The sequence below is a fragment of the Chiloscyllium punctatum genome, chromosome 45 (assembly GCF_047496795.1).
Source record: "Chiloscyllium punctatum isolate Juve2018m chromosome 45, sChiPun1.3, whole genome shotgun sequence".
Taxonomy (NCBI): Eukaryota; Metazoa; Chordata; class Chondrichthyes; order Orectolobiformes; family Hemiscylliidae; genus Chiloscyllium; species Chiloscyllium punctatum.
This window is the reverse complement of record NC_092783.1, coordinates 54370021-54392836: the sequence shown is the minus strand read 5'-3', so window position 1 is coordinate 54392836 and position 22816 is coordinate 54370021. Positions and strand designations below refer to the sequence as shown.

The 22816-nt window shown below is 41.8% G+C and overlaps 1 protein-coding gene across 3 annotated transcripts in view; it reads right to left on the bottom strand.

The window, feature by feature from the left end:
* The window catches only part of sox13 (SRY-box transcription factor 13), a 183943-nt gene extending 161430 nt beyond the window's left edge, over positions 1-22513 (bottom strand). For 2 of the 3 annotated variants that reach the window (XM_072563801.1, XM_072563802.1), the window contains exon 1: positions 22256-22513. The gene's annotated coding sequence lies outside the window, so the exon portion shown is untranslated. The remainder of the gene's footprint in view (positions 1-22255) is intronic. The other variant, XM_072563805.1, reaches the window with a different exon arrangement.
* Positions 22514-22816: the final 303 nt, after the last annotated feature.

The window sequence follows — 22816 nt, the reverse complement described above, 5'->3', positions numbered from 1 at the left end:
AATGAAAGTCCATCTTTCTCAATGTCCCAGTTATTTCCTTCCAGGAATACATATGGCGATTGTCTGGACGATTAATCATCAATTTCTGAAGACTGCAGGCCATTCCTAGAGGCAATCCTTTCCCTGGGCACACACGTTCAAATTCAAATACACAATAATCCTTGGAGAAACACAGCCTGTGCCTAGTCACTGACAGCACCCCATGACCCAGCCACACGCTCATCACCTCCACCACCATCTAACAAATCTCCACCTTGTTAGTGATTAAAAGACTCATAATTGAGTGTTCAATATTAAAGCAAAGATCCATTCACTTCAACATTTCCTTCCAAGTCCATTCCCCTGACAGAATCATACTGTGTAGCTCAATATTTCCGTCTCATCCATAATATTTCATGGTGCTTTACTCACCGGATCTGTTCCTGTCTTCTGGATCAGGCAAGAAGCCAGGGCCTCCCTCACTGCTAGTCAAGGTAAATCCTGCTAATTTCCTGGCTGGCAGTACCCAGGCAGTCAGGGAAGCTGGTGATGCCAGTGTGGCACTCAGTTTATGACCTGGAATGGAACAAAATGGTAATACCAGACTGCAGATACACAAACCGTGGAATGCCCCAGGTGGCATGTTTACCCACATGGTTTATATATCTGATCTGGTCACGGCTTTGCCATCACACAATTCAGATGACGGAAAAGAAGAGCCAAGTGCCAGCACAGCGCAGATTATAAGTTCTCTACATCCTTCATTATTTCAGTTGTTAATTTGATGAATGAAGAAAAAGACAGACTTGCACTTTATAGTCAATGAAGAGATTATGAATTGTAATCACTGTTGTAAAGGGTGGCTCAGTGGTTCGCACGGTTGCCAGGGACGGAGTTCGACTCCAGCCTTGGGTAGCTGTCTGTGTGAAGTTTGCACATTCTCCCTGCGTCTGTGTGGGTTACTGCTGGGTCCCACATTCCTAAGATGTGCACATTAGGTGGACTGGCTAGGGTAAATGCAGGGATAGGGTGGGCATGCTGGGTCTGGGTGGGATGCTCTTCTGAGGATTGGTGCAGAGTTGATGGATTGAAATGGCCTCCTCCTGCCCTTTAGGTGATTCTATGATTCTAAAAAAAGGTAGGAAATGCAGAAGCCAACCTGTGCACAGAAAGCTCCCAGAAAAAGCAATGCAGTGACAGTGTTTCATCAGACGATTTAGTGAAAATACCAACTAGGGTACTATGGGAAATAGCTCTTTTACTCTTCTTCAAATAGTCCCATGGGATCTTAGACATTCACCTTGGACATTTTTGTTTATTCATTCAGGGATGTGGGCAATGAGTGCCCTTCCAGTGATGATGAGCTGTCTTTTTGAACCATAAGAGTCCATGTGCTGCACACCCACAGTGCGTTTAGGAAAGAAATTCCAAACTTTTGACCCAGTGACACTAAAGGAATAGGTGATATCACTCCCAAGAGAGCACAGTTTGACAGTTGGAGGGGAAGCTTGCTGATGGTGGCCTTCACACATACCTGCTGCTCTTGTCCTTCTGGAAGATGGAGGCTGTGCGTTTGAAAAGATGCTGTCAAACTCGCTCTGCCAAGTTACAGCAGTCCACCTTGGAGAAGGTACAGAGTTCTAGCAGGGCAGAGGTCCCTTTGGACTGCATTGGGGTGTCAGCCTAGATTTTGTACTCTAGCCTCAGGAGTAGAATATGAACACACAACCTCCTGGCTCTGCTGGGGCGAGGGGGGTGGATTTGTGGTGGTGAAAGAGTGTCACCCAATGAGCCATAGCTGGCACCGGCAAAAGGTTTATAATAGCATTCAATGAAACAGGTACTTGTTTGTTTTGCAATACAGTAGCTATACAGATATGTGCACTGCAAATGACCTTGCAGTAGGAAGAATAGCTTTGGGTGCTGTCAGCAACATTTTGCATTTCTGCACACGTTCTTAAGAAGTCTCATTCCTTTGAAGCCCATTTTCTTGAAGTTGTTCGCTTGCTACATTTTAGGAGTCACTGCAAAAGGCCACTTTTGGAAATCAAGGTAACTAAAAGGGAAACCAGATGTTACTGATGTGGAGATATCGCTTCAGTCATGTTGGGAAAATAAATCCGACTCAGATTAATGAGGTGGAAAACTCCCTCTCTCCGTTCTGGGTCTGGACAAAAACAAGCTTAGTTGGTCCAAATGTTTCAGTGTTTTTGTGCGACGAAGGCATTTTAAAAGTTGTCCTTAATTTAGCATCAATTGCAACCAACTCTACCGCCAGCTCAAGGGCAGTTAGGAGTAAGCAATAAAATGCCCATTTCCCGAGAAGCAAACAGAAATACTAGTGGCAGTGAAGAGGCATGACTCAATAGTGTTGACAGGGCAAGGAATGAGACAACAAGCAACTGTGTCTCCCACTCAACCCATTCTCTTTGAGTTGGCCCACAAGTTCAAGTTTAATGTTGACAATGAACTTGCTCTTAATTTACACTCCAGACGAGGGGTAGAAGAATTCCCCTGATGGCCACATCCAACACATCCTGCCTACTGGACCACAGTGTCCTTGTGAGTCACAGATTTAGCACAAAGATCCGTTTCAATGTTCAGTTCTCCTCAGTTGGTACCATAACTTCAGAAGACAGAGAGGTAACATTTAGACACACAGTACATTGTCTTTCCTGTTTAAAAAAAAAATTGAGGGATCATTTGGTTGAGAAGATCCCAATGTCTGTGTGTGTATTTTCAGGAAAAAGGGGGAGATTAAAAGCAGGTCATGTTCATACTAAACTGTAGCGTGTGAAACAATCGGTACTGCACAACCCAGTATGATAGAACAATAGACATCCTTTGGTCCATTTGTGCAAGCTAATATATACACAGGGCACCCACAGACTGTAAAATGGAAAGCCAGCACCAACAGGTTCAAAAGGATTAATCTTGACATTTATAACATTTCTCACTCTAAAGAATTGCAGCAGTATTCTGTAAAAACATGCCCCACTCCCTCAGAAAGGAAAGATAGTCATCTCGAGTCTCCACGCTTCACCAGGGAAAAATAATCATAGATTTACGGTTGTGACAGAAAAAATGCTGCTGTTCAGATTCTTTGGCGAGATAACGTCCCTATTGTTGGTGAACAAAAGGAAACTTTTAGTGTGTGAGAGAAAGAAAGTGCTGTAAACCCGGATATTACTGGACCCTTAAAGGGGTATCGTCATCCAGAACCTTCACACAACTGCGTCAAAGGCCATACATAATCAAACAAGAATAAAAGAACATTTTGATTGATGTGAAACCTGTGCATTCTCGTGGCTTTTTAAGCCAGAAGGGCCACTGGAACATTTGGCTGCTCCTGGCAGTTCACAATGTGCCAGTATTTATACTGGAACCTGCATTGCTAAAGCAGGTTATCTGGTCATTTATCACATTGTGGGACTGTAATGTAAAATAGCTTGCAGCCTTTCCTGGTGCTACAGTGACAACACTCCAAAGGTATTTCCTTACTATCAGGTATTTTCGAGATGTCTCAAAGTTAGCAGAGGCGCTATGTAAATGCTCGTTCTTTGCTTGGTTTGCAAAATATGTGCGCATTCCAGTTTAATTCCATTCATTCCGCGTCTCAACCATTCTTGTCATCATCTAACAGAAGTACTTATCCAATTTTTTTTCGTCATGAAGGGTTCTTTAAAGTTAGGAAAATTTTATATCCACAGCACTCATATCCCTTGGCAAACTGAACAAAATTCCGTATTCAGCATGATCTGGGTTTCACAGGAAGGAATTTTAACAATAAAAAGGGTAGATTTGAGAATCTGGGGTTGTTTCTCTTTGGTATCAGGGAGTTTGACAGGAGCTCAGATAGGGATACACAAGAGTATATATAGGCGAAAATGAGGACTGCAGATGCTGGAGATCAGAGTTGGGAGTCAGAGATGTACAGCACAGAAACAGACCCTTCAGTCCAACTCGTCCATGCTGACCAGAAATCCTAAATCAATTTACTCGCACTTGCTGGCATTTGGCCCATATCCCTCTATACCCTTCCTATTCATATACCCATCCAGGTGCCTTTTAAATGTTGTAATTGTACCAGCCTCCAACACTTCCCTGGTAGCTTGTTCCAGATACACACCACACTCTGCATGAAAAATTTGCCCTTTAGGTCCCTTTTAAATCTTTCCCTAGTGAAAAGACCTTAGCTATTCACCCTATCCATGCCCCTTGTGATTCTGTAAACCCCGACAAGGTCACCGGTCAGCCTCAGGAGAGTGTGGTGCTGGATAAGCACAGCAGGTCAGGCAGCCTCTGAGGAGCTGGAGAATCGATGTTTCGAGCATAATGATGAAGGGATTATGCCAGAAACGTCAATTCTCCTGCTTCTCAGATGCTACCTGACTGGCTGTGCTTTTCCAGCATGTATACAAGTGTATGTCAGGTTTATCTAAGACATACAAAGAAAAGCTGTTCCCAACAGCTCATGCTACAAAAACAACATGGGTGCAGATTTAAACCTTTGGGCAGGATCACGAGGAAGATTTTTTTTTAAATTTACACAACATGTGGTAACAATGTGGAAACTACTGCCTAGGAAAGAGGTGCATGTAGAAACGATCAATGAGTTCAGTGAAAAGGGAACCAGATGAACAGAGATCTTCAGGGCTGTGGGGATACAGTGGGGAAATGAAAATGAATAAATTGCTCTACAAAGAGCCAGCATGGACTCAATAGGCCAAATGGCCTTATTCTGGGCCACAATGACTTGATGACTCCAAAAGACTACTTTAAAAAGTGAATAAAAAGATAGTTGTAGACATCCTTCCCACCCCCGAAAAGTGCTCTCAGGTTAACCCTGAATGAGGAAAAGACTGAAAACGTGCACATTCTGTAAGTGAACAGCCAACACTCATCTCAGCTCACAATCAAACATGGCCACTCAAGCTGCTTGAACAATCCAAATGATCAGATCTGATATTCCATTTCCCCACCCAATCCACACTCCCCTGTTGTTCAATAATGCAGCCTTGCTTTTTGTGCTCATGTCCCAGATTGGGATTCAGAGGCAGGCATGATATCAACTGAGTTGACACTATTGATTTGGAGATGCCAGTGTTGGACTGGGGTGTACAAAGTTAAAAGTCACAACACCAGGTTATAGTCCAACAGGTTTAATTGGAAGCACTAGCTTTTGGAGTGCTGCTCCTCCACAGCCGCTCCACAACCACCTGATGAAGGAGCAGCGATCTGAAAGCTAGCGCTTTCAATTAAACCTGTTGGACTATAACCTGGTGTGGTGTGATTTTTAGAGTTGACACTAAGCATGGTTGAAACATTAAACTGCACAGAAACAAGGCCCAAGTAGCCTATTCCCATCCTTCTTAGTTCATTCAAGTACACCCTGATGAGGCATGATCTTAACAGGCAACCCCACAGAACTTTAATGGTTTGTCACTTCTTAAGATAATTTAAACTACTTGTAAATCTCTGCTCCCAGGTCAAAAGAACCCAGCAAACTGGCTTTCAAATTTTATATATTCATGTATATTAAAAACAGTTAATGCCTGCAAATAAACCTCAAAGCTTTCGAATGGGACATCCATAAGATACAAAGTCTTCAGATACATACTCATACTGAAGGATAGAGTTTATCCTGACAGTAATGTAGCCATTGACCAAGATGTCATTTAGTCTTGCCTTTGTGTTGAAACAGCATGCAAACCCAGAAAGACTCTCAGTTATACAATCCAACCAGAAAGTTATGAAAAAAAAAGGGAAAAGTAGACAGTCAACATTCTCTATTAATGCAGAATGAAGAGGACTCCAGACCCTCTAGCCAGTGAATTATCATTTCCTCAAACAGTTGGTGATTACACACTTTAAAATGATGGATGGCAAATTTTTTTAAGTAATGTTGTTCGATCACACGCAGTGCTTAAATTATTGACAGCTTTAATCTTAAGGAATGATTATTTGGAAATTTCATTTTTTTAAAAAACGATTAATGAATGACAGGGGGAATTTTAGTCCATTCCCCTTTGTGAATTTTGATGAAATGCGGAGGGATCACTAGATGGGTGCGATGACAAAGGATGGAAGGAGACTCGTGCAAAACATAAAAAGGTGACATGTAACTGATTGGCTGAGTAGACAATTGCTGTGCCCTGAAACAGGGGAATGAATTTTCACAGGGATGGACAGGGTCCTGACTTTGCAAAAACAGGATGGCAGCAGAGGCATGAATTTGGAAGTGTTATCCCTCAACATAAAACGTCCATTTTCAGAGGGGAGGGATGGAGCCAGTTGAGTCTGTACTGCCGTGGTTCCTGGAGATCCCTGCACAAGTTGAGGGTATCTGCCCGAGACTGGTCTGAATGTTGCTAGTGGAATGTCCAAAATATGATTTGTGCGCTTTAGACCTGGTAGGAGCAGATCTACACAAGTTTCTTGCTGAAGTCTTTTGGAAAAGTTCCGGGGGAGGCCAGGCAGCCTTTGGGAAGAGGCAAGCTGTCTTTTGGAATTGTTAGAAGGAGATAGGAGTACAATGAACTCATTGCAAATATCACTTTGTTTGGAACTATCAAGAAAACTACTAAGGCACTCAACCTCCTGCTAAGGGATAAAGAAAATCCTTCTGCGATCTTAAAGAAATCAGTGCTTGCTATTTCTTCATCTGCTGCACACTTCTCATTAGAAAAGTAAAGCTGATTTCACAGCATTATCACAGTGGGATGTCTGTCAATTCACTGTTTGATTGAAAGTTGCAAATAGTTGCAACTTCTTTGATGTGGGACTACGATTGGAAATGCTTGTTTGGTAGGATTCAAGGTTGCTAAATGCAGCATTTTTAAAGACCAACAAGAGTCTTTTCTTTTTAAAAAAAAAGGCAGTGAATTAATCTATAGATATGTAGAGTTCTATTTAATCTTAGCATGGCTCCTGAAGTATGCTCATGGTGACTCCAGGTTAGTTGGTCTTCTATTTGTAAGGCAAAGGGATGATTATGGGAGGACTTGGGTCAGTATGAAGAGTGCAGGAGAGCATGAGAGAGTATGGATTGGGAAAGAAGGGGAATGTGGGGCGTGAGGCGACTTGCAGGCTAGAGAGCTGGTTTTTGTTTTAATGTTTATTTGAATCGTTGCGACAAAGAATGCACCGGGTAAGACCTCTGTCCTGCCTGACTCTGTACCCAACAGCTTCTGAACTCTTTCCGTTGCCCAGCCCCACCCCAACATCACATGGCAATCCTAATATCGAGGAATTGCTTCTGGGATTGGGTTTGTGGTGACAGGAATTGCCAGGAGCAAACATCCCAGTCAAATGCTCACTTTCACTCAGCTTACAACAAAGCAAGTCTTTTATTTAATGTTAAACATCCATCGAGGAGCTTTGTCTGAGCAGCCGGTTTTCCAAACTAATGGCACTGTCAACTACCTTTAAAATACTAAAAACACCTAGAGCCTAGATCACAGGGAATGAATGAAGTACTTCAAAAACAAAGTGACGCATTTATATAGTGACTTTAACACAGTGAAATGATCTCAGATGCTTCACAAGAACGCTACCTAACAAAGTTGGATGACAAACCATATAAGATAATAGAGTCATAGAGATGTACAGCATGTAAACAGACTCTTCAGTCCAACTTGTCCATGCTGACCAGATATCCTAACCTAATTTAGTCCCCTTTGCCAGCATTTAGCCCATATTCCGCTAAACCCTTCCTTCTTCCTGTACCCATCCAGATGCCTTTTAAATCTTATAAATGTACCTGCCTCCACCACTTCCTCTGGCAGTTCATTCCATACCCACACTGCTCTCTGCATTAAACAAGTTGCCCCATGGATCCCTTTTATATCATTCCCTCATCACCTTTCATTTTGGACTCCCTTACCGTGGGGAAAAGGCCTTGATATTAAGGCAGTAGCTTTTCAAAAGATAGGGTTTTAACACAGAAGAGAGAGCGAGAGAGAGACAAAGAGAAAGAGACAAAGAGAAAGAGAGAGAGAAAAAAAAAAGAGAGAGAAAGAAAAAAAGAAAGAAAGAGAGAAAACTTACTTAATGCCAAGACAACTAGCCGCCAATGACAGAGAGAAGGAAATCAGGGACATGTAATTAAACAGAACTGGATGAGCACAGAGACTAGGAAAGTTAAGAAGAGTAAGAGGAAGGTACTGGGCTGAAGAAGGACTAGACTATAGACGAATTTGAAATCGATGAACAGAATTTTGCAGTTGGTCCAGGAATCCAAGTAGGTAATTGAGTGCAACGTGACAAATGAACAAGCCTTGGTATGAATGATGACAAGCTCAATTTCAGGAAATAAAAAGTTCACATTTTGGTAAAATCTTCATTCTTAGCAGTCACATGCATGCAAGTATGAGACCAGATCTGTTGTCATAAGTGACGCCTCAACACTGAACAAGAGGAACTAGCTTTCGGAGCACTGCTCCTTCACCAACCACCTGATGAAGGAGCAGTGCTTCGAAAGCTAGCGTGCTTCCAAATAAACCTGTTGGACTATAACCTGGTGCGTGATTTTTAACATTGTACACCCGAGTCCAACACCGGCTCATCCATATCATGAACAAGACAAAACATCCTCTCAGTACCTAACTGTCAAACCCGTTCAGCATCAATATTTTAACATCAGCCTCTGTTATATTATCTTGACTGATGGGAAAAATCCAACACAAAAAGGAGGAGATTTTCTTAAATTCATGCTTGGCCATTTAAGAATGAAAACAGAGAGCTTGTTTCCCAGACAGAGAACAGCAGAGATCTCGAAACCTCTCCCAGGATTTTGGTTCAATTTAATTTCAAGATGAATCTCTGAAAATGAGGCAAAGCAGGTCAATGGGATTAAGTCACAGATCAGCCATGGCCTAAATGGATGGTAAAACAGGGAAGTAATAGGGGGTGCAGCCATTCCTATGCTCCAACCAATTGAATTAAAGAACAGCCAGCATGTTCCCAAGCACCTGAGCTGAAATCAAACATCAAAACCAAATGGTGCAATCCAAATGTACAAATTGTCCCACACAAAACCAAGAGAATTTTAAAAGATGCAATGCGGCCCCGTCCGATACGTGTAGCACAGACAAAACGTACAACAGATTAACAAATCACAAATACAAATTAATACCACTCCCATCTTCATTCACACTATTTGCATAATTGTAGGCACAACTTACTGATTGGCAGGGATAAAAAGAGTTTTTTGTTACTGTTCCACTTCTTTACAAACAGCTCATTCTTACTTGTTGCATTCAGCTTGTTTTAGAGTTACCAACTAACTCTGGGTATTTGCTCTGCTCCCACATGAATTTGTATGCTAATCGCTCACGTAGGTAGCAGTGATGTGACTCTCTGCTGGATCCTTAGCTGCCTGCCAGTAGACAATATTTCCTTTTCTGCATCTGGCTATGACATCTCACAAGCCCAGTCTCCGCTCTCTGGTAACTACACAAACCTACAGTCTGTGGGTGACATTCACTGATTTGAAGGGCAGCCTGTGACCAGATCTCAAATATGGATTTCTCTTCCCATGGCTGCATGAAACATATTTGCCATGCATCAACAGAGAAATGCTGACTATCTGTTGTTGACACCAACTAATCTCTTATCTTTAAAGTCAATGGACAATTCATAGCAAATCTGTTTACAACTCTATACTTTCAACATCTTTCTGGGACTTTGGGAGACTCGACATCTACTCTCAGTGTGAACTCAAAATACTGCTGCCATTGCCTCCAAGCATGCATATCTTGCACCTTCTTCCTAGGAAAACAAACAAACAATTTAAACTTTCCTTTGATCTTTAACAATTAAACCATCCAGGCTTACAGTCAGTAGACCTCAATAGATCATGTGACCCCTTTCATTTTAAGTTTAGATTGAAGGGCAGTCCTTAAACATAAATCTTATAAACTTCATAAATTCTAATAAAATGTTACACAAGAGTGGATGTCCCAGGTTATAGCCAGTTTTGTTCTTTCTTTGTCTTCATCCTAGCAATATCTTGCAGCTTATTTTCATTGTTCAAAATCTGCCATCTCACTTTCATACCATAAGCAAATCAATTTTGATTTGATTTATTGTTGTCACATGTACCTAAGTACAGTGAAAAGCTTTGTTTTGTGAGGAGTACAGGCAGATCATAGCAAAAAGGTCATACAGATCATAGGGTGCTTGGTCAGAATGAGGTATACAAAGTTATGGCTGCACAGGAAGTGCTCAAAGCCAGGTCAACATTAGATCTGAAATTGGAGGGGTCCATTCAGCAGCCTAATAGCAGCAAGGAAGAAGCTGTTCTCAAACCAGTTGGTGCATGTGTTCAAGCTACTGTACCTTCTATCTGACGGAAGTGGTTGCAAGGCAGAGGATGTACAACACATCAAAGTTTCTGAACAAATAGACAGTAACCCTGGACATTTTCACTTTAAGTAATCCTATTAAGTAAATGTTTTCTTGTATAATGACAAATTTAAGCAAAGTGCCCACTTTTCCTAATACTGACCATCCTTCTTTATACAGCAAAACCCTCCGATACTTGAGCATTGAAGCTTTCAGTCACCATCATCTGTCGTAAAACAACAGTGAGAGGAGAGCAACATTGTGAGAACACATTCTGGGCAGAGGACAGAAATAAAGATTGTAAGAACGAGTTCTACAAGGACAGCCCAAAATCACTACTGCATGTGGCGTATTACTAATCTCAGGTTTCAGTCTTCATCCTGGAGAATTGGCCACAGTCCATAACCTGGAATTCCTGGCTTGCAACTGAGAAATTCTACATGTAACTCTCACCTGTGGTTTGGCGTAAACAGTATCTGCCCATATTTAGCACCAAACAGCTGCTTTGGCACTTCATGACTTACTTATCTCTACAGAATAGTATCTTTCAACACAGTATGGTTTCAGTGGTTACAGTGCATAGGTTAATACGACAAATACATCGAGATTCACTGATGGTAACAAAGACATTTGCTTTGCTGACAGAGACAAACACAAAGCAGACATCCTCCCTGTGCTCAAGTTAAATGAAGCTCAGTCACTTAGTTGCTGCATAAAAAAGGACAGTCGCCTTTGTTGTGCTTTGGCGATAAGACTCTTCAGAACTTTAAATGTTGGAAGTGAAGAATTTGGAAGATTTGGGGTAGCACAGTCAATGAGCCATTGCAAACTTCAACTAGGCCAATAAATAAACTCTGTGTAATCTGGCTCCAGGAGGCCTATAGGGGCAGAGGTACAACTCAGACCAAATCCAGGTCAATTTCTACAAACCATAAATTATCTGCACTTCCTCAAGACCTTAGGGATGCCTCAGAAGCACACTCACTTCTGAGTCACAGCATTCAGGGTTCAAGTCTCACTCCAGAGGTTGAGCACAAAGATATCAAGGCTAAGACTCCACTGCAGTAATGGGAGAGTGCTGCACTGTCAGGGGTGCTGTCTTACAGTGATTAAGCCAAGGCTCTATTTGCCTGCTGGTTGGTTGTACAAGATTCAAAGAGCTCCCCCCCCAATGCCACCACCAATATTTACCCCTCTCAACATTATCTGTTCATTATTGCACTGTTTACAGCCATTGGCTGTGCACAATTTTGCTACTGTTTTTTCCACATTGCAAGAGTGACAATGCTTCAGAATGTCTTTGTGATTCCTAGCTACAATTGGGACAGTTGTGATGGGCCCTTTGTGCGGTGAAGGCACTTGTGCAAAGCTTTTAGGGAAATTAGTTCCAAGTTTTTGATGTAGGAAAGGAACAAAAAGTGAGACATGCCCAGGTCCAAATTCTGGGGAACTCAGAAGTAATGGCGATACCCTATACTTGCATCCTTTCCCTTCTACATGGTGGAGATTGCTAATTTAGGAGGAATCGAACAGTAGACCAACAGGTCACAAAAGTCATGAAGCTAGGAGGTTAGTTGATCCAAGCTAAGGGCAATTAAATGCCTGATAAATACATTTTAAATGTTTCAAAGAAAAGCTCACATCCGGCCTGAACACAATCCCAAATCCCAAATACAACAAATTTGAAGAGATGGACCTGTGAAGATCAGCTTAAAGACAGATTCTTGTTAAATATAACATCATCATAACCCAGCAAGAATCTTGTAAGTCTTCTCAACTGCTTTAGTAGGGCCTCAAGATAATATTCTCACCTAAATGGCTACATGCTGCTACAACATGAGAAATGTGCAGGAGGAATGACTAATATTTCTGCTTCAACCCTGAAGAAAGTGAGACTCAATACTACAGTGTGCATATGTACATGTATAAAGTTAGCCATTAATAAACAAACCAAACACTGTAACAGCAAATACACTTGGGGTGTGGGAACAATGTTCAAACAAAAGCAATACACAAACTGGAGCAAATTTACAGCCCAGGGTCATTATCAGATCCATGGGAGATCACAGCACAGATAGAAGCCATTCAGCATATTGTCACAGTCCTTACAATTTTCAAACTAAGATTCAACCCCACTGCATCAGCCTGTCTCCAAAACTGTCAACCCGCATCCCAAATGCTTAATCAATTAAAAAAGGTGCCTCAGCACCTCCTGGTAATGAAATATTCACATGTTCCAACAATTCACCCTGCACCTAGTAACTGAGCAAATGCTTACTTTCTTTATCATGCTACACAACACAATCACCACAGCCAAATTCAAAACAAAAAATAAAGTGATGGATTCCACTCAATTCAAGGAGCAATGGCGAGTGTCAATTTGTTCAGCTTCTAAAGGATTTTGCAATACAACAAGATCATCCCTAATGCACTTAATGAACAACTGCCCCCTTACAGTGGCCAAAACAGAAAAATCAAGAGCACAATTTGGGAAAAAGAAAGAATTAGGTACAAGTATGGCTTGAGGTGTCAATGTATATGAAAATAAAATCAATAAGTTCAGAGCTGCAGACAGGGATATATTCAAAGTAACTCAAGCAGACTCAGAGCTTCAAATGGCACAAAATGCTTCATATTATTCCTGCTTCGAACAACAATTTTTCAGGCAAAAACATGCCCCTTATGCAAAGTATCTGCAGCTAGATATGTCAGAGCACATACTGACTACAGCAAGCATTCACAATACATATGACCAATGACACAGGAGAGTGAAAAGAAATTATTTTGTTTTTATTCATTCACTAGACATGGGTGTTGCTCCTGCCCAGAGTTACCCTTGAGAACATGGTGGTGAACTGCATCTCTGAACCCCTGCATTCACAGAATCATGCAATACTGAACAGGCCCTTTGGCCCATCGAGTGTGTTCTGACAAAAGCCCACTTGGTGCAGGTAGACCCACAATGCCACGAGGGAGAGAATGCTCGGATTTTGACCCAGCGACACTGAAGGAATAGTGATATATTTCCAAGTCAGGATGGTGAGTGCTTGGACGGGAATTCACAAGGGGTTGTGCTCCCATGTATCTGCTGCCCTTGTCCTTCTAGATGGAAGTGGATGTGGGGTTGGAAGGCACTGTCTAAGGATCTTTGGTGAATTTATTTAATTCTGTATCATAGAAGTACATTTATTGTTATTCATACAATGATAATCAATGGGAGAGATGCCATTCATTCAATACTAATTCAGGCCGCTGAGATTCATTATTCTTTTATTATTCATATTATTTAATGCAATGCAAGTGGTGGGACCAAGGCCAGCAATTGTTGCCCATTTGTCACTAACAGGGAAGCCTGTTCAATCATTGACTCTACTGCCTTCTGCAACCTGCTGTGGATTTGTAGTCAGACCAGGTAGGAGGTGACTGGTCTCCTTCCCCAAAAGGGACTTCAGTGAATCAGATTTTAAAAAAGACAAATTTCATGCTCACCATCAGCAAGGCTGCCCTTGGCCTCATAAACACAAACTGAGGTTAAGGAAGAAAAGAGGGAAGTTAATCACACTTTCACAATGCCAGGCTTCCCTTCAGGTGGGTTATGAGGATTATTTTGTTCATTCATGGGATGCGGTGGGGGGGGGGGGGGTGTGTCGCTGACTGGACCAAAAGCCAATATTTATTGTCCACAGGGCAGTAAAGAGTCAACCACATTGATATGGGTGTGTAGGCCAGACCAGGTATGAATGGCAATTTCCCTCCCTAAGGGGCATTAATGAACCAGATGGACTCTTCCAACAATCAACAAGGACTCAATGCCACCATCTGCTATGGCAGGAATCAAACCCAGTCCCCTGGAACATTACCTGTGTCTCAGTATTGTCACTGGACTGTTAATCCAATGAGGTCATTGCCTCTTCTGGCCCGAGCAGATTTAAAACTGCTGACTAGTGGAAGGTGGTGGTCTCATGGTATTATTGGTGGACTATTAATCCAGAGATCCAGGTAAGGTTCTGAGGACCACAGGTTCAAATCCCATCACGGCAGATGGTGGATTTTGAATTCAATAAAATATCTGGAATTAAGGGTCTAATCAAGACCATGAACCATTGTAGGGAACAACCTGTCTGCTTCACTAATGTCTTATAGGGAAGGAAATTTGCCATCCTTACCTGGTGTGGCCTACAGCAATGTGGTTGACTCTTAACTGCCAGTGATCAGGAATGGGTGGTAAATATTCATTTAGCCAGCAACACCCATATCCCAAGAATAAGTAAAAATTAGAACCAACCGCTCCCAGCCTAGAAATATCAGAAACCAGAATCCAAGATCTGAGCAGTGTCACCATTATGTGTTCATGAGGGGCATGGATAGGGTAAGGTAAATAGACAGGATCTTTTCCCTGGACTGGGGGAGTCCAGAAGTAGAATAGGTTTCGGGTGAGAGGGACCTAAGGGGTGACTTTTTCAAGGAGAGGGTGGTGCATGTAAGGAATGAGCTGCCAGAGAAACTGGTGGAGGCTGGTACATTTACAGCATTTAAAAGGCATCTGGATGGGTATATGAATAGGAAGGGTTCGGAGGGATGTGGGCCAAGTGCTGGGAAGTAAGACTACATTAATTTAGGATATCTGGTCGGCATGGAGGAGTTCGACCGAAGGGTCTGTTTCTGTGCTGTACATCTCTGACTCGAAGACAAAAATCATTGACACCTCTTCTCCAATTCCACCTAATAATACAACAGGAGTTTTAAAACTTCACTCTTGAAAAACGATGCCTTTTTTCTCCCCCTAATCTAAGCAGGACAGTTCTGTAATCAGCCCAACTTCCTGCGGAGAGTTCCTGCCCACATAATTTCATTAGAATTACACATCACACACCACATAAATGAATTACTGACCAGTGTGTCGCAAAGACAAAAATACCTTCCCAGTGGAAATTAAAATATTCTCCAGCTGTCCTCAACCACTCCTTGCAAAGGGGGAAAACAGGATTTTTTTTATTTGCAAAAAGCTGATCACATTCCCCATCACCGTTCAAAATAAAAGCTACTGAATTGTTTTCCGACTGGGTCAACCACGTTGGTAACAATATCTTGGACTTTCCACCCTCTCTCTCTCAGTGTGCACAACAGCTGCAGTTTGTACAGTGCAACCATCACCATTCCCCTCGGATTTCAAAGAGAAAGAGAGAAAAAGGATTCGAGAACAGTCACTAAATAACAGAAAGGAAACGAACGCTGCTGATAAGAGGCTATATCGGATATCGTGTAAATAATGTAAGCGAATCGGTGCAAAGTGTGGACTGTACCCATTGTACGCTCCACAATGCTTCCGTCAAACAGCAATAACCAATATGTGTTCTAGACTCTGCACGCGCGGCTTTAACTCCAGAAAAAAAAAGGCGCGATCCCATCATTTCTCGACTTCTAAACTTTAAATGGGACTATATTTGAGAGGCACGCGCACTGTCCCCAGCTCTGAACAGGCCGAGACGACATTATCACCAGGATAGCTGATGCAAACTCCCTTTCCAAAAAAATACAAAAACCCATATTCACTTCATCTTCAACAGGTAGATTCCCAAAGGAAGTTGTTTTGGTTTTTTTTACAAAAGTGCAAGTCATTTCTTCAGCCCCCATTCGAAATACTCTGATAAAGGCAAACTCTGTAAAGATGAGGACAAATAATTACAATCACAACAACATTTCTAACGGCAGCTAATTCTTTCCAGTCTAACTCAAGAAAATAAAAGAACTGTTGTCATGTGCTGGAAGGGATAATGGACAGAACCAAATTTGGGCTCCTTGAGTTCACAAATGCTTGCAAGTTCTAGTTTTGAAATAATTTGTTTAAACAAATGTAATTTTTTTTCTGTTGCCCCAAGGTTTTGGGGGTTACTTTGAAGAAAAAAATGCACACTGGGAACAATTTAAGAGTTAAAAGAGCAATCATATTTTAGTTCATTTACAAGATATTATTAAGAATCACTGAAGGTTCAATTGCATCTGCAGTGTATTTATAGAAAACTGACTGACGATCTCCCTTCATTCTCCGGAAACATAACCCACTCAAAATGTCTCTAAAACCAGTTTATAATGGAAAAGGTCTCTTTGAACCAAGAGAGCTGATATTAGTCAAACGCAAGCTGGAAATCAAACTAAATCTGCTGCCAAATCTTTACCCCACCGACCACCGATTGTCCGAGCTCCACCTTACTCACCAAACGTACACACGCTACTAAATCAAATCCCAGCCGGTGGCAAGATCTCTTTGAAGTTCTCCCTTACATAGTTTGTGATGAATTCAACTGATCATCTGCAACTCTGTTTAATCAGACTGGGACAGCACTTGCTGACATGGTGGGACTCTATAAATCACACAGAAGCGGCAATGCCAAGGCTGAGTGAGCCGAATGCTTACCTAGAACAAAGTGGATTCTTGTCTCAGTGACAGGAGGTTGCTGATCACTAGATACCTGGCCACAGTATAAACAGGATGCCACCGTATAGCATGCACAGCACAGTAACTTTGCCAGACAGCAACAAGTCCTTTAATGCTTCACTTGTCTCAACAGTGGTTTTCAGTATTAAACTACCAGCATGGTGAGTCAGTTCCACATAGCCAACTCTGTGATAAACTGAGAAACCCAGTCCACTACACTGCTTTATAGGTCATCAAATCTTCCATCGATTTTCTGGTGATACCAGGCCATGACATGTACATGTTCCTTTTCCACTCCAACAGCCAACGCGTGGTGACTTACCCTTCAGACTGGCCCACTCTCCTTCCCTTCTCAGTTAGAGTTTGCCCCTGTACATTGTACCACAGGATGTGGCAAACCACTCATTCCCCCCCAACACTACCACTCTACCTAAAGTTCCAGCCTGCCCAGCACTCCTACCACCAACTTGTGTCAATCTACAAAGCCTAAACTCCTCATTCCAACCAAGCTAGCCTCTGCACTTTATATTCACCTCCCAAAAGTACCAACGCAGAGTAAGAAAGATGCAAGTATGGAAACAGACTCTTCGGTCCAACTCATCCATGCCAACCAGTCATCCTAAATTGATCTAATCCGACTTATAGAGTCATAGAGTTGTACAGCATGGAAACAGACCCTTCAGTCCAACTTGTCCATGACGACCAGATATTCCAACCCAATCTAGTCCCACCTGCCAGCACCCAGCCCATATCCCTCCAAACCCTTCCTACTCATATACCAATCCAGATGCCTTTTAAATGTTGCAATTGTACCAGCCTCCACCACATCCTCTGGCAGCTCATTCCAGACACGTACCATCCTCTGCATGAAAAGGTTGCCCGTTAGGTCTGTTTATATCTTTCTCCTCCTCACCCTAAACCTATGCCCTCTAGTTTTGGACTCCCCCACCCCAGGGAAAAGACTTAGAACATAGAACATAGGAAAATACAGCACAGTACAGGCCCTTCGGCCCTCAATGTTGCGCCGACCGAAGCCTACCTAACCTACACTAGCCCAATAACCTCCATATGCTTGTCCAATGCCCGCTTAAATGACCATAAAGAGGGAGAGTCCACCACTGCTACTGGCAGGGCATTCCATGAACTCACAACCCGCTGAGTAAGAAATCTACCCCTAACATCTGTCCTATACCTACCACCCCTTAATTTAAAGCGGTGTCCCCTAGTAACAGCTGACTTCATTGGCGGAAAAAGGTTCTCACTGTCAACCCTATCTAAACCCCTAATCATCTTGTACACCTCTATCAAATCTCCCCTAAACCTTCTTTTCTCCAATGAGAAAAGCCCCAAGTGCCTCAGCCTTGTCTATTTATCCTATCCATACCCCTCATGATTTTATAAACCTCTTGCCAGCATTTAGCCCTTACCCTTCTGAACCCTTCCTGTTCATATACCCATCAAGATGCCTTTTAAATGGTTTAGCGAGATGAATACTTCTGTTAAAATTCAACCTACCCACAAGTTAGGATCATCTGAAACGAGGAGCCTGAGTAGGAGTAGTCATGGTTGATTCACAGAAACACACACCTGGACTAACCTCAGCGCAGATGCCTTTTGGTGGTATTCACTATAGCAAGTATAATGAAAATTATCCTTATTTCAATGCTGAGTGACATCTCAAATTTTTCATTGGGGCACTTTTTCAAAATCCTTCAAAACCCCACTCAGCCAGCTTCAGAAGAAACCTTGCTAGATGAAGGAAGGTTGCTTTACACAGCCTGACTATGATTGTCAAAGGCACCTTGTCAGGAAAGGTGACGATGTTTTATACAAATTTAGGTGAAAACGTTAAGAAACCATTTTAAGATTTCAGATTTTTCCCTTTATTTAAAAAAAAAGTTTCTATCATTTGCCACCGCTCATCATCAATACAAAATCACATAAATCAAGAGATAATGCTCACATCACAATCTCTGTTTTCAAAGGAGACCTCAGTGGCAGAGTTTTCAACAGATCCACATGGGCATGCAATTTCCAATTTTAAAATTTATTCAAAGCCAGGAACATTTTGATCTGGACAATCAATGAGTTGTCACAGCATCTCAAAATTTCTCATTCTGTAAGTCAAGCCAGTAGGTCTCAGATTTGACCAGTGCTTATTAAAAGGTAGATGATTCCCATGCCACAACAATCTCCAGCAACAGTTTGCAGAACTGTGGATTCAGAAATGCACAGAATGTGCATTCCCATTCTTATTGTTCTCGGTGCTGAAGTCAGATTATTCAGTGACCTTTCCGACCATTATCCTGGTCTTTCAACACCTACTGATTTCCACAATAGTGAAAGAGGTCCTTTTAAACAACTGAAAAAAAATCCTAAGTAATCATATGACAGCCTTGAAACAAAATAAGGCTGCTAGCGGTAATACAGACCAATAGGCCCATCGACTCCAAAATAGTTTACAGTAGTTATTGTGCAACAACCTTTTTAAAAATTACCTTTTAAAGAAAACATTTTCCAGCCACTATATCCAATCTACTTGTCAAGGTAGTGAATTTGAATAACTAAATTTCACTGACACGGAAGGAGTAAATATAACTTTTGTGTTGAAGAGACTTTTCTTTTACATAAAGCAACTCCTTTTAGCTTCAAAAGCTACTAGGTTTCAGAGCAAGGCACAGACTCTCACACCAACATCACGATATACAGACCCCAAGACCATGCAGTAAACAGTGGACTCTGCACGGAGACTGAATTAGAATGTATTAAAGTATGGCCTTTTCAGATTAGTTAACAAAGCCTTTCTTATACAATGTTATTCTTGCTTAGGAGGTTACGAGTGATTTTCCCATTTGCTCTGCACACATTTGTAGATTGGCCCTTTTAGTTTCCTTACAATTTAAAAAAAATTGAAAGAAGGCCCTGTTTTAAATCAGCCAAAGCCGAGACTTATTTATCCAATAAGAGCTCAGCTGGATTAAAAACATTTTTTTATTTGAACTTGATAAGAAGTCTTGTGTAAATAGTAAACAATAGTTCTGAGAATGATTTTCAGAAATGGAAAGCATTAGAACACGACTGCAGACCTTTCTTTTAAACAATACAAAACACACAGTGCTTCTATGTTGAGCCCAAAATGTTAATACATAATTTATACTGCTCTCAGCAAACTTTTGACAAAGAGAGGTATTGCATTTATAGAAGAGTAGCGATGAATTTTACACGTAGCGATGATTATAGTGGACAACACATTTCAAAAGTACGTAATCCAATATTTGATGTGTTAAATCCAATATTGACTTCCACCATACTCCTATCCTGAAGAGGCAAGCTCATGCCGTAGAAAAGCATATTAAAAGAAAAATCACATTTAAATTCAAACAGACTATTTGTTTTGAAATCACACACAAACTAAGAGATGGGTACAATCTACTTGACAAATTAATTGGTCATGTCCCTCTCTCAGTTTCTTTGGAAGGCAGGCCTGTTTTCAGAGGTGTTTGGGGAACATTCACCAGGGAACAAGAGATCCCCTTCTATAAATTGAGACAAGAAATTCACTCAGAGTCTTACAATACAAACAAAATGCTGGCTGACTGACAGACTCTCAAATCAACATTTCTGTCTAAGCGAGTTTTTTTTTCCAAAAATAAACAGGGAAGTTGGCGTCAGAAGAACAAAAGTATTTCACATTCTGGTGTGACTATCCAGGACTCATTTCTTCTTGAACTTCCCCAAACTCAGGTCAGGCTGAGGAGATTCCATAGGTGCTCCCACTGTGTGATGAACTGCTTGTTCAATACACTGGGCACCACAATTTGCCACACATTAGCTTTGACTGTGGTTAATTCAGCAAATCTATAAGATTCTTTGTCTGAATGCATAGTGTAATTGGAAGGAATTCTCTGTTCTAGTCATCCAGTAAACAAAATTTAAAGGTACAACTCACTACCAACATTATAAAACAAAATCTGACATTCACTTATGATATGAAGTGCTCACTTGCAGCAGATGTACATGTTTAAACACCAGCATACCGTCAGAAACACAATATTGTCCATTGAATATCCTGCTCCCTATGAACACAGAAAGTACAGACAGAGTAAATCTGTGTTTCAATTGCGGACATAAATCTAACCAAATTTGCTGTACATCTGCAGAATTAAACAGGAAAACAGCCATGAGAGTACAGGGTACTGTCCACGATCCCTTCCAATGTTACTGGCTGCAGAATAAACCAGAAGTTTAAATCTAACATGACCGAGTGTCCCTTAAACAGAGAGTACAAGCTTTAAGAGAAATCATTGCTTAAATTTTTAAAATCCCTTTAATTGAAAAAAAACCCATTCACTTGCAAGCTGGTATGCTCAAGAATTTAAACTGCCTGCCAATTTATAGGGAGTGTGTTCACCAGGATCTGGTCATCAATTCCAAGGAGAAAATTAAATGATCGAACTATACACAAATTATATAAATAAAGAGGACAACAGACAAGATGAAAGACAGCCAATTCAGAGAGAAAATGATTACTTTAAAACCCCGCATCTCATCCTGTCACTAGCTTTGATCAGGGATCACTTAGTTATTTCATTCAAGACAAGATTAATACAGTGACACTCGTTCACTCTTTGTGGACACCACATTGCTCTGGACTGAAAGCCTATATTACCTCAAACAGAGGTTGGAATGTGCTATAGAACAGACTCACTCTGTGCTCTGTGAATAGACCAACAAAAATTAACACACTAACAATCGCTCCATTTATACAGAGAGAAAGAGAACGGGGGAAAAAAAGTTTAATATATAATAAACTGGTTCCTGTAGATAATGTTGGCGCCAAATGTCCTGTCAACTTTTTTTTCCTCTTTTTCTGCCGCCTGGTTTATAATTTTTTTTAAAACGCTGGTAATTTTAAATGATTGAATCGGATCTCGCCAACCTCCGGTCCTGCTTGTGAAATGTGCGCGTTTGCCAAAGAAAAAAAAAGACAGAATTGCTTAGAAGTTTTCAGGGATTAACTTTAAGCAAAAACCTTAAACCTCAACTGACCGGCGTTCAAGTCAAAATTCACTGTTAACTGTTTAAAAGCAAAAAAAAAGGGGTGGGGGTTTCTGGAAACAAGAGTTTCATTCCGTACACGGACAGATAAAGGGTGGGGGGCATTTTTCTCTTAAAAAGTGCAGATGTTGTCAAAGAGGCAAGTGTGAACTTTAATGCAAAACAATGATGAGGCAATGAAAGTGAAAATGAAATGGACAAGGATTCCAGGATCGAATACCGGGGAACACACACACAGAGGGTGAAGGGGAGGGAAGGGGAAGATGTGGGGAACTGAGACCCTCAGTCTCCCCCGGGAGAAAGGAGATAGGGGGCTACTTAAATCTCGAGTGTTACTGGAGGTTTCCATATTGCACCCTCTTCCCTCCTCTGCTCACCCGACCGATCCTTCTGGGTGTCCTCCCCCCCCCACCGCGAGTTCAGAGCCCCACTTACAGCGGACACTCCTCTCTCTCTCTCTCTTGTCCTTTTGTTCCCTTGACTCGGCGACTGCTCCAGGCTCTAGGCTGCCCGATCAGTGAGCACTCACAGCCTGCCCTGTGCTCAGGGGGACGCCACGGACCCTTGCACTCGCTCACTCGGTGTGTCTGAGGGGCAGCGGGCAGGGACGGGAGTCAAAGCAACGCTCCCCGAATGCAGACGCCTTCTCGCGATCCCGGCTCCCTTTCCATTGTAACCAGCAGCGGAACCCACTCGCCGGCACTTAAAGGGGCAGGTCCGCAGCCCTTTGGCCGACAGCTCGCTCATTAAAGGCGCGGCGTTGCCACTGTCATTACGGGAAGAGGGGAAAAAAAAGAACATGCGTGGCCCAGAAATAATCATGTTCCCCCCCCCCCCTTCCAATTAATTCTTTGTTTGAACTTTCTAATATTAAAAACAAGTCTTGGTTGGAAATAATGACAACTCAACCCAACGCGTGAGGTGTGAGAATTAACAGCCTAGCTACTTGTTTTCTGATTTAAACCTGTACAAAAACATGTTTCAATTAATATAGAT